The 13,129-nt window shown below is 38.8% G+C and overlaps 1 protein-coding gene across 5 annotated transcripts in view; it reads right to left on the reverse strand.

Moving 5' to 3' along the window:
* Positions 1 to 13,129, reverse strand: part of NKAIN2 (sodium/potassium transporting ATPase interacting 2) — a gene marked incomplete at its 3' end in the record, with an annotated part of 446,408 nt that overhangs the window by 359,569 nt on the left and 73,710 nt on the right. The window lies entirely within an intron of this gene.

Here is a 13,129-nt window from a genome sequence, read left to right on the forward strand (position 1 = left end):
TTCAGGTTTTAAGGGCTTATCTAAATGGAAAGCCTCCCTTTTGCATGAAAAGGTCACTGGAGTTTTATTTGCACCAAAACAGACTTCTACGTTTCTTAAAAGCAGCATGGAATCTTCAAGGAATTAGAGATTATATCCATGCTGTGGAGAGTCCCATAATGGAACACTAAAAATTCATACAGTTTGTCCTGAGGTAGTAACACAGTTTTCATTTTAAGGCACTGCATGCTCAAGTATTCAAACCCAGTGGTCAACCCTATTAAATCCATTAGCAGCTGTTGCGGCTAGCTGTTTTGGCAACTGTATTATATAGAAAGGTTGAGGGGGGGACTCCATTAATGAATTCTAGGCTTTCTGTAGGGTTTTCTTCACGTCTGATATATTTTATACAGCAGCATAATGCTGCCATTTATCATTCTTCAGGTTTTCCTGAAGAACTTCACAGACATGAAATCAAATCTAATCCAGTTACCAAATATAGACTAGCAGAAGCTAATTTAATTAATGCTGCTAATGTCACAGAAGTTTTTAATTTGGAAAGTGGGGTTTCTTTTAAATTACAATATTATATATTTAACCCAAAAACTCCAAAAATACTACTACTAAACATTTTAAAAGAGATGTATAGGGGGCTAATAATTATTAAGGCTGCCATTCTATGCACAGCTGGAAGTAACTACTATCAAACTCCATGGAACTTAGTAAACATAAGTAAATGTGGAGAGCCTTCAGCTGCACAAAAACAGGCATCATTCGCCAAGTATGTGTATATGTACACACACACACACCCCACCTATAATGGAAAATATTATATTTGCATAATATTTCAAAATATGTATTGGGTATTCCAGTTCGTTTTGCTAAAAGTGTCACTATCTCCCAAAGTAAGAATCTATTTCAGACAGGGTTTTGTTCTCCTTCACTTGTCTATATTGTTAATCAGGGACAGTCAAGTAAGGGCCTCTCCACATCTCAGCATTATTTAACTGTTAGTTCACTTTCTCCCCAATTGAAATAGACTGCAATAGTCCACACATGCACATGCATGGATAAATAGTTGCACATGCACTTTGTTTTTTTCCAGATTGCATCAGAAATAGTGATGAGTATGCCAGAAAAGAAATGGAAACCCTGAGGAACTAGTGGATGTGAAAAGAAAAATAGCAGAAAGTGATGAGTAATCCACCATCCTAAAACACATCATCTGCAACACTTAGTGGAGCAGTTTGGAGCTTGATGTTCTGCCCCCTTTTTTGGATTATCGCCATATCGTGTAAACCTACATTTAAACTGGTTTTGTCTGAGGATAGCATCATGTGGATTGTGTAAATTAAATGGAAATGGAAACAGCTGCAAAAAAACCACAGTAAACCCTGGTGTAGGCAAGCACTGAATCCATATTGTTATGAATCCTATATTTCAATGAACAGAACAGTGTTCATGCTCACTGAAGAGGACTTTAACTTTTCCTCTTTTTCTCTGCAGACCCTTTTGCCTGCATGGAAACAATATATATATTTGGGGAGTTTGGAGACCCATGTGAATGGTACAGGATATGGAATGGGGGGGTGCAGCTGGAAGGTGGGATGAAAATTACAAGCCCCTTACAGCAAGTGATTTAGGATCCAGACTATTATATGTGCTACACTGCTGCAACAGTGGCTAGAAATTTTCATTTACAACAGTTTTCCTCTTCTTTTTTCAGGCGGCAGAAAGTCCACTATAAAAGGGGAAACTTGAGGGGAGGTGGGGTGGATGTCATTCCCATTCTTCTAAGGTGGTTGCAAATACTACTTACACCGGGCGAGCAACAACCTGCAAGTGGGCTTTCATTTGTATAAGAAAATGGTATAGCTATGTAAATAGTATACTTCTCTGCTACCTAATATACAGATGGCATCTCACTTAAACTGACACATGTCATATGGAAAGAGATTATGAGGGCCATAGAGAACTCCCACAGGGATGGCCATATGCTCCGTTTCATGTTTAGAACTTATCTGAACATCTTGGATAATTGGATCACTCTAAAGAATGCTTCAGCCATTTTAAAGCAACAGATAATCTGCATCTCCAGTATGGTAGCCAATTAATTTCAGATGCCTTAAAGGCTAATGAATCCTATGGATTTATATGCTCTTTCTATTAGAATTGAAGCATCGCTGACTGCCGTTCTTGTAAGCAGGACTTTGATCCTAATTACAAATGGGCCATTGACTGTATGAAGTATGGGTGGCTGCCTTCTTAGTTGAAGCACACTGCTGCGATACAGAAAGGCAAGCTGACATATGTGGGAGCAAGTGAGAAATAAGTAAAAAATAATATAACTGGACCAGCATTAGGGGAAAGTAGAGGAAGTGAATGCAGATATTATTCAAAGCATGTGAACCAATAACTTCATTGAGTGGAGTAACATCTAAAATGCTGAAAGCAGGCTACCTAATAACACATAACTTTTCTCCAGGAAGTATTATTCAAAGTTTTTTTTTTTAAAAAAAAGTAGTAGTAGTAGTCCTAACAATAACATTAACAACAACAATTATGTTACATGCTTAGCCTGTGTGCCATTTCCTTCAACAAGAATTAGCAGCATTGCCACTACCCACATTATATGGTTTACATATTATCCACGCGTACCTTTCTTCCGTGCTTTCCAGTCATGGTCCACACTTTAAAGCTCTGTGTCTGAGTGACTTTCAATTCTATTTTTTTGCTCTGGAGCTTTCCCCATGAAAACCTGCTCTTTACTGCTAAACTGGAGCAAATGGCAAGCAGCAGAAAACCCCAACTGCAGTTTGTTGCACTTCTGCTTTAAGAGTGGGCTTTTGAGGGGACAGCTCCAGTGGGGGGGGGGTATGGTTGGGAGTGCTCTGAGCTTGAAAGTGTGGACCAGTGCCTGCAAAGTGTGGGGGGAAAGCGTGGATAAGCCCTAAATTAGATAGCCTGTGTAAATAATCTGGATTGACAAACACTTTAAGCAAACATAACACTGGTCGAGTAGAATTACATCAATGTGTGCCCATGGACCTACTTATGCATTCAAAAAAAGGAGTAAGGCTTTAAATACAGGTGTGGTAGCTGAGGACACCTACTCCAGCCCTGAGCTTCCCACGTTCAGTTGAAAGGTCTGAGAAGGGGTTGTATGTTTGATTGAATGAATGTGCTTATAAGCTTTTCTGCAATCTGGAATCCTGTGTTGCCAAGGTATCTGCTCCCCAGTGTAATGCTCCTCACCCATTTTTTGAACGTACGAAATGGGTGCCATCCTTCTGTGCACTTTTATAGATACATCTGCTTTTTAAAAGTAAAAAACTGTGCACCAGCTAACTCCATCTAAGCCCCAGGATGCCTTGCTAACAACCTTCTAAGACCAAGCATGACCACAGAATCATAAGACTCATTACTGAACTTGCTTTTAACTAGGCATCCTACAGTGCTATTCCATCACTTGCAGCCAAGTTAGGATTCAGCAGCATGTCCCTATGCTCATTTGAGACATCAGGTTATCAGTTGCGGCCTGCTCTCTGTCTCTGTCTTCTTAACCCCCAGGGAATAACATTTCAACGTGAGGACATTTAAAAACTATTTCCTGATATTCTCAAGTCTGGGATTTCAGACATACACTCTTATTACATTATTGTTACTACTTTGAGGGGGTGCTGGGATAACAAAACCAGGATATATTCACGTATGCAGTGATTAGTGTGTGTGTGTGTGTGTGTGTGTGTGTGTGTGTAAAACACCTCACATTACATAGCTTCCATATTATCAGCAGGCATGGGTGGGAGATGAATAAGATATAGTGGACCTGTACCCTGGGTATCCATTTACTAGTATCAGAACAAAACTTCATCTTAATATAATTCAGTACCGATTGCCTAGTTGGTCTGAAGCCACTAATTCTGCGTCAAGAGCCATTTGGCCATTTTCTCTACTATTCACAATTGATTTGTATAAGTCCCCTTTAAAGTTATTTCTCCTCCCCTCATAAATAGCTGAGTAAAGCACTACAATCCACATTTATTACCTTGGAATATGTGACCTGGCATTGATCTGTGTTTGATCAGGATCGTCTAAGGTGTTTGTATTACTGTTCAGCTGTCAGTTCAGGAGCAAATTAAACTACTAAACTGGTGTGTTGAGTGAAAGTAGAATAAGCCTATACAGAGTGCGGCACCCAGTTTGCAATTAAACTCACATTTACCATGCCGCCACTTAATAACTCAGCAACATTCACAACCTTTTCTTGTGCATTAACCTCTGTACACTGTAAAATGACAAATTCCACCCTCAAAAAATAATACAGGGAAAGATTTTTAAAGTTCCCCAGTTTTTTTAGAAAAGAGATACAGCTGTCCCACTCTTCTGATCCCCGTTGCCACCCAAAGCCAGCATTACAGTCAAAGGTACTGTTCACATTCATTTATCATACTGTATTTACGTTTTCATTTTAAAAAATGCAATACTGTATCCAGTATACTCATATCTTTTTTATAAGCCAATGTGACCTATGCCTGACTTTCTTCAATATGGGCATTCATTTCTAGTTCCCAATACTTTAACTAGGCTTCATTTTGTAAACTGGATTACATTCCTTAGAGCCAAAAATATCTTGATTCAATTTCCTTTCCAAGAGGGGAGAAAAACCCTAGATAAAGGAAGGAGAGGAATAAAATTGGAAAGAACCTGCCAGTTTTCACTTGAGTGAACTATAACAGGTAGGGGGTGGCAAAGATTAAAGCATCAGCAAAGGAGACTATAGAATGGAACATACATCCACAATCTTTCCTAAGTAATGATAAGAATCAGTGCATCAGTTTTTGGAGGCAACAGTTTGCCATCTTATACTTTATCATCTTTCTTTACAGCCACCAAGCATGATGCTGACCTCACTTCAAATCTTAGAGGGATGTGAATAGATGGATCCTCAATGCTAATGAACCTGTGAATTTTAGTCATGTTTTAGCTTCCCACTTCTCTCTTCTGTCCTCAAAAAACAATTCAGGCAACTGCCAAAAAGCAACTGCTGGGAGAGCGGGTGGAGAGCTCACAAAACACTTTTAGTCCCCTTAGCCATCCGTAAGCCAGTTTTGTGTTGTCTGTAATTATTTTTTTCTTATGTATTTGATTTTGTATTGGAACTGGAATTTGGGGGTTTATTTAAAGGGAAGGATATAAAGAGCTGTGTATGAATAGCATCTCAGTGTTCTCCACTCTGCTTGCTGGCAGAGAAACTGAGGTAGCAGAGGTGGGGAATCATTTCACCAAATTTATGCAGGGAATGAGAAATTCTTCAACATTTATTTGAGGGTGGGGCTCAGCTTTTGCAATAGCAATTGCACAACTTCTCCCCCCCCCCCTTTGGTGTTTTACCACCACCACCACAAGTGAACTGGTGGCTTGGCCATCATTTTGTATCCCCCACAATGCACCCGGTCTAGAGTTGTTCTAGGTCACCATGAGAGGTGAATGATACTGCCACACTCACCCACAAAATGGTGGACAATATTTGAGGAAATTTTCTGTGTGGGTGGAAAAAGAAAAACCTCAGAAATTTCCTTTGGAAAATGTATTCCAAAGAATCTCCACTCATTTCTAAATATTTATCACTATAGTTAACAAATATGTCAGGTCACATGCTGGATAAAGCAACTGGCTTCTGCTTCACATTCAAAAGTGTGTAAGCTATTATGGAACATAATATCCCATCATGCAAAATGAGGAAATGGCTTTCTTTTGGATTTTGTATAGCTTGATATAGCTTGATCAAGCTATACAAAATCCAAAATAAAGTCATTCCCTTACTTTGCATAATGGCTTAATTTGCATGATTTGCTTAATATGCTTAATTAGCTATTTCAAGTCCTAGAATTTGTATCCTCTCCATGGGTAGGGACTAAGAAAATAATTCTAGTGTTCAAACCTGAACTTTTAATGACTTTATGAGAAGACTACCTTTGAGGCTGCTGTTACTTCTGGGGACAGATGCGGTTGGGGACATATAAAGACTAGGGCCACTTCAACACTGTGCATTTCAAGCATATTTCAAGCACATGGCTTCCCCCAAAGAATCCTGGGTATTGTAGCTTGATGCAATTCTCAGTACCCTAACAAACTGCAGTTCCCAGGAGTCTTTGGGGGAAGTCATGTGCTTTAAATGTGCACTGAATGTGCTTTAAGTGTATAGTGGGGAGGTAACCCATTCAACATGTATAAAAGACATGAAGAAATAATATGGAGAACAACAGAAAGTTATTGGAACATAAAGGAACTTAACTCCAAGGGGGCTGCCTTGAAACTCATGCCATTCATCTCTGCTGTGTGTGGGTTTGGGTGGGTGCATAGTCATTTCCATGTTGCATATTTAATACTTGCTTGTCTCTAGGAACTTTAACAATGGACAAAATTTTCTATTAATTTAAAATTTGATGCCAATACTTTATTATTTATTGACATCACAGCATCAGCAAAATCACTTCTACCAACATCTCCAGACAAATTTATTTTCTATTAGTAATGTACGCTGAAAACTAATTCCCACAGATTGAGGTTAAGTCAAGCTAACATCGAAAACAATAATGTTATCTGACATGCATGACCTTTTTGATTAAAACAACTTGTCTCCTTTTCAAAAGGAAGCTATTACGTCTCATTAACTGCTCGGCACACTCACTGTCCTCTGAAATGCCATGCTGTACAATTCCTTTTTTTTTACTGGTAGTATTTTGGCTTTTATGTTGAAGTTGATCTGATAGGAATGGCACATTATAAATCATTAATGGCAGTTCAGTATTAAAGAGCACAGGAGACCCTTCTTCACTGAATCACCATCCCGTTAATCCTATATTCCTTCAGCCTTTCCTCACAGGACTTGTTGTTCTTTGGACATGTTTGAGTATCTATATATCCTTCTTGAACTGCACTGCATACCCCTTTAACTTTCGAAACCATATTGAACACCCTGTTTGTTTCTGCACCTGCAATGCAAGCAAATAGTAGCATTTGGGAGGGGGGATTTTCAGCAGGAAAGCAGTAGGGAGAAGTTAAGCTCTGTTCTTTCCACACTATGGTCCCAGTGCATACCAGTGCCCCCCCGACTGTGCATGGTTCCAATTGAAATGTACAGACTTAGATTTTGCACCTCACTCCCTATGAAAAACACACACAGCAAACTCCCAATCTGATTTTAAAAAATACCAAATCAAAACACAAATGGCTTAATTATAACACCATCAAGTCATTGCTTTTTCTTGAGAAAAACATTTTGCAAACCTGTTGCTTTTCCAGGGCAGTTAATCATGAGCAACACCAATGATTTAACAGTGACAATAGGAAAGAGTCCTCCTCTGCATCCAGGGGTGCAGGGCAGGCTGCATGGTTCACACAAATCTGCCTCCTCTCCAGCCCTTAGCGCCTGCCACCTGAGGCAGCTGCTCATGGCAGGGCCAGCACTGACAGCATCCCTAGCACTGTCAAAGCTGATAGAGTTTATCAGTTATTACATGAGTTTGATAGTGCGGGAAAGTCCTCAAGAACAGGCCAGCACTTGAAGCTTTTCCTGGGCTTGAATTCAGTGTAGTGAGGCTCCCATGCAGCCTGGCAAGGTCCTTGCATGGGCAACTGCAGTGAATAAAAAAGTAAAGCACTGCTCTACATTAGATCTTTTCTCTTCCTCATCTGCCAGCAGAGAAAGGCCTCAAATGTAGCACAGAATCTGTTGTTCCTGAGCTCAAGATATATACAGTCTCAGTTCAGAATGGAATGAAATGGGTGGTTTTAGTAGATACTCTCTGTTGGCTTTACCCAGGTATGATGCAGCTATTAATATTTTTAATGCTTTAGACTGGGGTTCCTAAACTGTGGTCCACAAACAACCAGTGGCATGGAAGCTTCATTCAGGTGGTCTGCACATTGTCTGTGAATTTGTAGTTGAAGGTGGGAGTTGGCACACCTATCAAATTAAATATTTATTTTGGTTTTTTTATTGCTTCTATTATTTCTTATGTTGTTTTTGTATTGTAATTTGGATTCTAACATAAGAAAATACAATAGATAAGAAACAGAAGAAGCAATAAAAATACAATTAAAAATCATACAACATCTAACAACCGTGCATTGCAATTGTTACAAAAGGCAGAAAAATCACAAAGTCGTCTGCCAAGACCCTCAAGCAATTTTCACGTGGTCCGTGGAGCGGGGCGAGTTGAGGAACTACTGCTTGAAATTTTGTGCACCTCTTTTCCCCCCAGGGCCAGAAAATCTTCTAAGCAGCTTGCTTTCTGGTATTTGGTGGCATCACAATATTTTCATTTCACAATAGCACATTTCCATCAACAGTATGTGCTGAAACACTTTGTGAAATTGTTTTATTTTGAGAAGCACTAACAACGAGGTTCCGATTGTCTTTTCATAGCACAGCTGCAGTGTTCTGCTAACAGATGTCGCCAGTATTCTGAAAACTTACAATTTTCTGTTGTTCTCTCCAATCATGCTTCTTTCATATGATCAAGGGAAACTTTGCTAAGGCAGAGGTAACTAAGTAAATCCAGTGCCCAGATATTTAAATAGCATTAGAATTAAAATGATCAGTGAAGTGCATTTATAACTAAATATTTTCCAGAACATAATAGCACTATAATTAAAACATATATTTTTTTAAAAAAAATACAGCTAGTGTTCGGTTTCATGATTGCATAATATAAAGCTGTTTTCTGGCACTGATGAGAAATGACAGAAACAGTCACCCTGTGTTATCCAAGTGTTGCATGATAATGTATGTAAAACATTGCACACAAGACCCAGAATAAAAAGTGTAGGTTGCCTTTATTATATTTTACTGACGCACAAAACTGCATTTCTATGATTTCTGTCACTCATCATTTTTTGAAGCAGTCATATTTCATAGTGACATTTTCCAAGCTTGGCCTCTGCCTGAGGTGAGGTTTGCACTAAGATAAGAAAGTTCATCCATTTTCGAGCACTTGGGGGGGGGGCACACCTCCCAACAGTTATTTTGAATTGGATCTGATATGCAGCAAGAAATGGATGAAGTTGATACTAGCAAAATACAGTTAGCATTGTTGGCTATCTTTTGGTGTAATGTGAAGAAATGTGACCACCTGGCTTTGTTGCATAGCACAAGTGGACAGCATCATAGCACATCATGTTGAAAAGTAGGTAGCAATGAGAAGTAGATGCCAGTCCTGAAGGAGAAGTGAGGTGAATGTTCAAAGAACTCCTATTTTTTGTATCATGTTTGGGGTGGGTTGTTTGTTTTGCTGTTCAGAGGTTGCATTTGCACTCCAACTTTAGCTCTAAAGAGGAGGACGAGAATGAAGGGCTGTCACTTTGTATTAATCACTGCTTTATAAAATCCCTGGCTGAATATTTGTCTTCACATCCTTGGAAATGACTTGTGCCCACTCCCCATAGTCTCTGAGAGCTAACTTAATATTATTGCAAGTAGGCATTTTAAAAACAACAACAATGAATGTTTGGTGACTGCTAGGGTATGTCAGTAAAAAGAAAAGAACAACAGGAAAATCCCTTCTTAATGCTGTTGTCCCACGTCAAATACTTTTTAAAGATGTGCTTATACAGATAATTGAAGAACTCATTACTGCATTTGTGCATTAACTATGGTTTGTGATGTTCAGATGGCTTCTTCTTAGCAGTTCCTGGTTAGTCCTGGTATAAGCAGGAGCAACAAACCATGATCCCTGGCTTAGTATTATCTCTGAACCTGGAATTGTGTTTCCTGTGCTCCAAACCAATCACAATATGAAGCCAATGTTTGTTCTTGGCTTCCCAACCATTGTTTGTTGGAGAAAAGCATGAGTGATCTCAATGTTCATGGTAAACCATAAACGACTCATTAACCAAGCACTATTGTTTAACATGATGTACGAATGTTGCCACTTTCTACGCATGAATAAAGATAACAAAGCAAGCACTGGAAGCTGTAGTTGAAAAACAACACTGTAAGGACTGCATATTTCACTGTAATATGATTATTTGGGCCTTTTTTATTACTATGTCAATCTACCACTATGATTTTGCATAAATTGTTGCCTGATGGGAGCAAGGGATATAACAGAAAAACCTTGATATCTCAGAATCCTTACCCAGTCTTTGAATGTAAGACTCACCAAAGTTCAAAAAGTTACACCCTCCAGCTAGAGAGAGGGAGCAACAGACTGCAGGTTTAGTTCACACACAGTGGGGGACAGGGACAGGACACATGAGCTATGGGATGGCTGACATGGTATAATTTTTGGTGTGTAGAGGGTATTTCTGGAATTCAGATTTGCTGGCTGCCGCAGCAGTGCCTACTTGCTTCCAAAAAAAGTTCTTTGCTGTTCATGTATTTGTAAATAAAGCAAATATTGCAGAAACTGCATAACTCAGGTTCATCCAGTGAAAATATGCCCTGTAATTATGCTTTTGAAACTTCTTACCATCTGGGTAAGTGACGACCATATAAAATTATATAAGGTTCTCACCACATGAACTGCATGTGACGGTATCTGTTCTAGAGCAAGATATTTAAAATATATGGTACTGGCATGGAAATGTTCAGCATGTTAATTATTATGGAATATAAATGGTAAAGTAGGCTTAGAAATATTCTGACCAATAAACATTCTAGTCTCTGCACAAGCATATTTCTGTTTGTGTCCACTGATGAAAAATAACTTGCATAGAGGAAAATGAAATGTTCCTATTCACACTCTTCATTACAGAATCCCAGGCAAATGACATTACTGACAAATAGTTCTTCCTTGCTCTGAGCATATTGTAAATGTAAAAATATGAAGTGACAATTTTATCTTCATTTTTTCCTTTGATCTGCCTATTCCTCTTCTAATAAACCATTATAGCTAAATAAAGATATGTACTTTCAGATATACTTTTGTGCTTTGAGATTCTTTTGACCTTCCCTTGGATTGAATGAACAGCCTTACATCTATTCTGGGATTCATTCATTCCATTTCTAAACTTTGCAATTATTTAAAGTGGACCTTGAGAACAAGAGGATTTGTAAATTTCCACCTGGTATAATGAATAGAAATGGTTTCTGAAAATGGCCTAGCCACCTTATTTCCTTGACCTGCTGACTTCTGAATGTTCTCTTTCCAGTAGAGTGGCTGTCTATTTAAAGATCACATTTGGTATTCCCTAATTTGCACAATGCTATGTTTTGGTGCTTCAACACTTATGTATTCAGAATGGTTTTACACACCATTCTTGGAAGCAGCGATTAATATGTTACCTACAGGCATCAAATCTGAATAAAGACATGAAAGAAGGATATCGAAAAAGTTAACTTCGAAAGAACAAATATATACGGCATATGCTACATCTTCATAGTAAATGATGGGAGGGTGATACCCTGATTCCCACTGGGAGCTTATGATTCCTTCATCATTTCTAAAATGGGAATCAAACTCTAAGGGTAAGTATTAAGCCCAATGTTGTTTTTTTAATTTGTTCACAGATTATCTGGAGTTGGGATAAACAGCAAGGTAGCCAAACACCGATGGCACACACAAAACTGCGGTAGTAAAACCAAAAAAAGAATTTCTCCAAACTGGGTTTAATGGCATTAAAGCAGCAAATATGGTTCAAGTGCAAGTGTAAAATGATGCACACAGGGGCAAGTAAATATTAACTTCCCTACAGACCCTTTGGGTGTTAAGATTACCATGGGGGGGGAGCTCTTGGTAGTTCCACCACTTCATAAGTTGGGCACGTGTAACCTAGAACATTTTCTGTTGCACCCCCCACAACGATGCACCTGGAACCTTCACTGTAGAGCTTTTAATGCATGCTAAAGATGTACCTCTTTCTCTTGGACTTCGACACTTGAAATATGTGTGCTCAGGGTGCTCCCTGTTCCTGTGACTGCAGTTTATTTTAACTGTTTATAATTCTGAATTTTAAATTGCCGTACCCTTCCCTGACTCCTGCTGCTGAAAGGTAGGTAGAAATAAATAAATAAATAAATAAATCTGAATTGGCAGTGACTGACCAGGAAGGAGATAATGGGGCTGCCATGAATAGCTTGATGAACATGTTGACTTAGTGTGCGGCAGCTGTAGAATAAGTGTGTCAGGAATAATTAGGAGAGGAAACCATTATATACTTCTGGCCATCACACCTCCAAAAGGTATGATAGGGATGGTAAAGGTGCAGTAAGTGCAACCAAAGTGATCAAAAGACTGGAGCAACTGCCCTCTGAGCAGGGAAGTTGGGTGATGTGACTATGCACAGCATTACACATAATGTATTAAAAAAATAATGAAAGAGAAAATCTTCTCTTTCAAAATACCAGAACCTGGGACCATTAATGAAAATGGATGTTGGAATACATAAAGACAGGCAAAAGGAAACATTTTTCACACAGCACATATTTAACTATGTAATTCCACTTCTCCCACAAGATGCAATCATGGCCACCCAGTTTGAAAAGGGGTTAGACAAATTCTTGGAAAATAAGGCCATCAGTGTCTACTAGTCATAATGGCTGTGTACTCCCTCCAGTATTGGAGGTGGTGTAAGCCTGAATAACAGTTGCTGGAGAGCACAAATAGAGAGAGCCCTTTTGCATTCATTTTCTGCTTGTGGGCTTCCTATATATGTTAAGTTGGCCACTGTGAGGACAGGATGTTCGACTAGATGGGCCATTGGCCTGATCCAGCAAGGCACCCTACCCCCATCCTAAAATTAAGAGCATTTTCGAAATAAAGTTAAGACAAACTCCAAATACACTGGGATTTGTGAGATTAAAGAATTTAAGTCCCATTGATTCAAATAAGAAAGATGTACCCATTTTCCCCCCCTTAACTATAACCAAATCATTTAGTATACTAAAAACAACAAAATCTGATGTTATATCTATACTAGAATGATGTTTCAATGGCAGAGCAGGTATTCACATTTATTTCTCGCCCATTTGTCCTTCCTTTTCTTCCTGAGTTCAAAGAACATGTTATTTCCAGTCTCTCTCTCACTCAGATTTTTCTGTCACTCTCTTTTCAATCCTTTTCAATCAGAGCTTTGCTCTGTATATTCAACTAAAAAGCAGTCTGGCTTGAATTTCAAATAATCTTCTTCAGGCCGAATTTCA

The sequence above is a fragment of the Podarcis melisellensis genome (assembly GCF_964234715.1).
Source record: "Podarcis melisellensis genome assembly, chromosome: 3".
NCBI lineage: Eukaryota > Metazoa > Chordata > Lepidosauria > Squamata > Lacertidae > Podarcis > Podarcis melisellensis.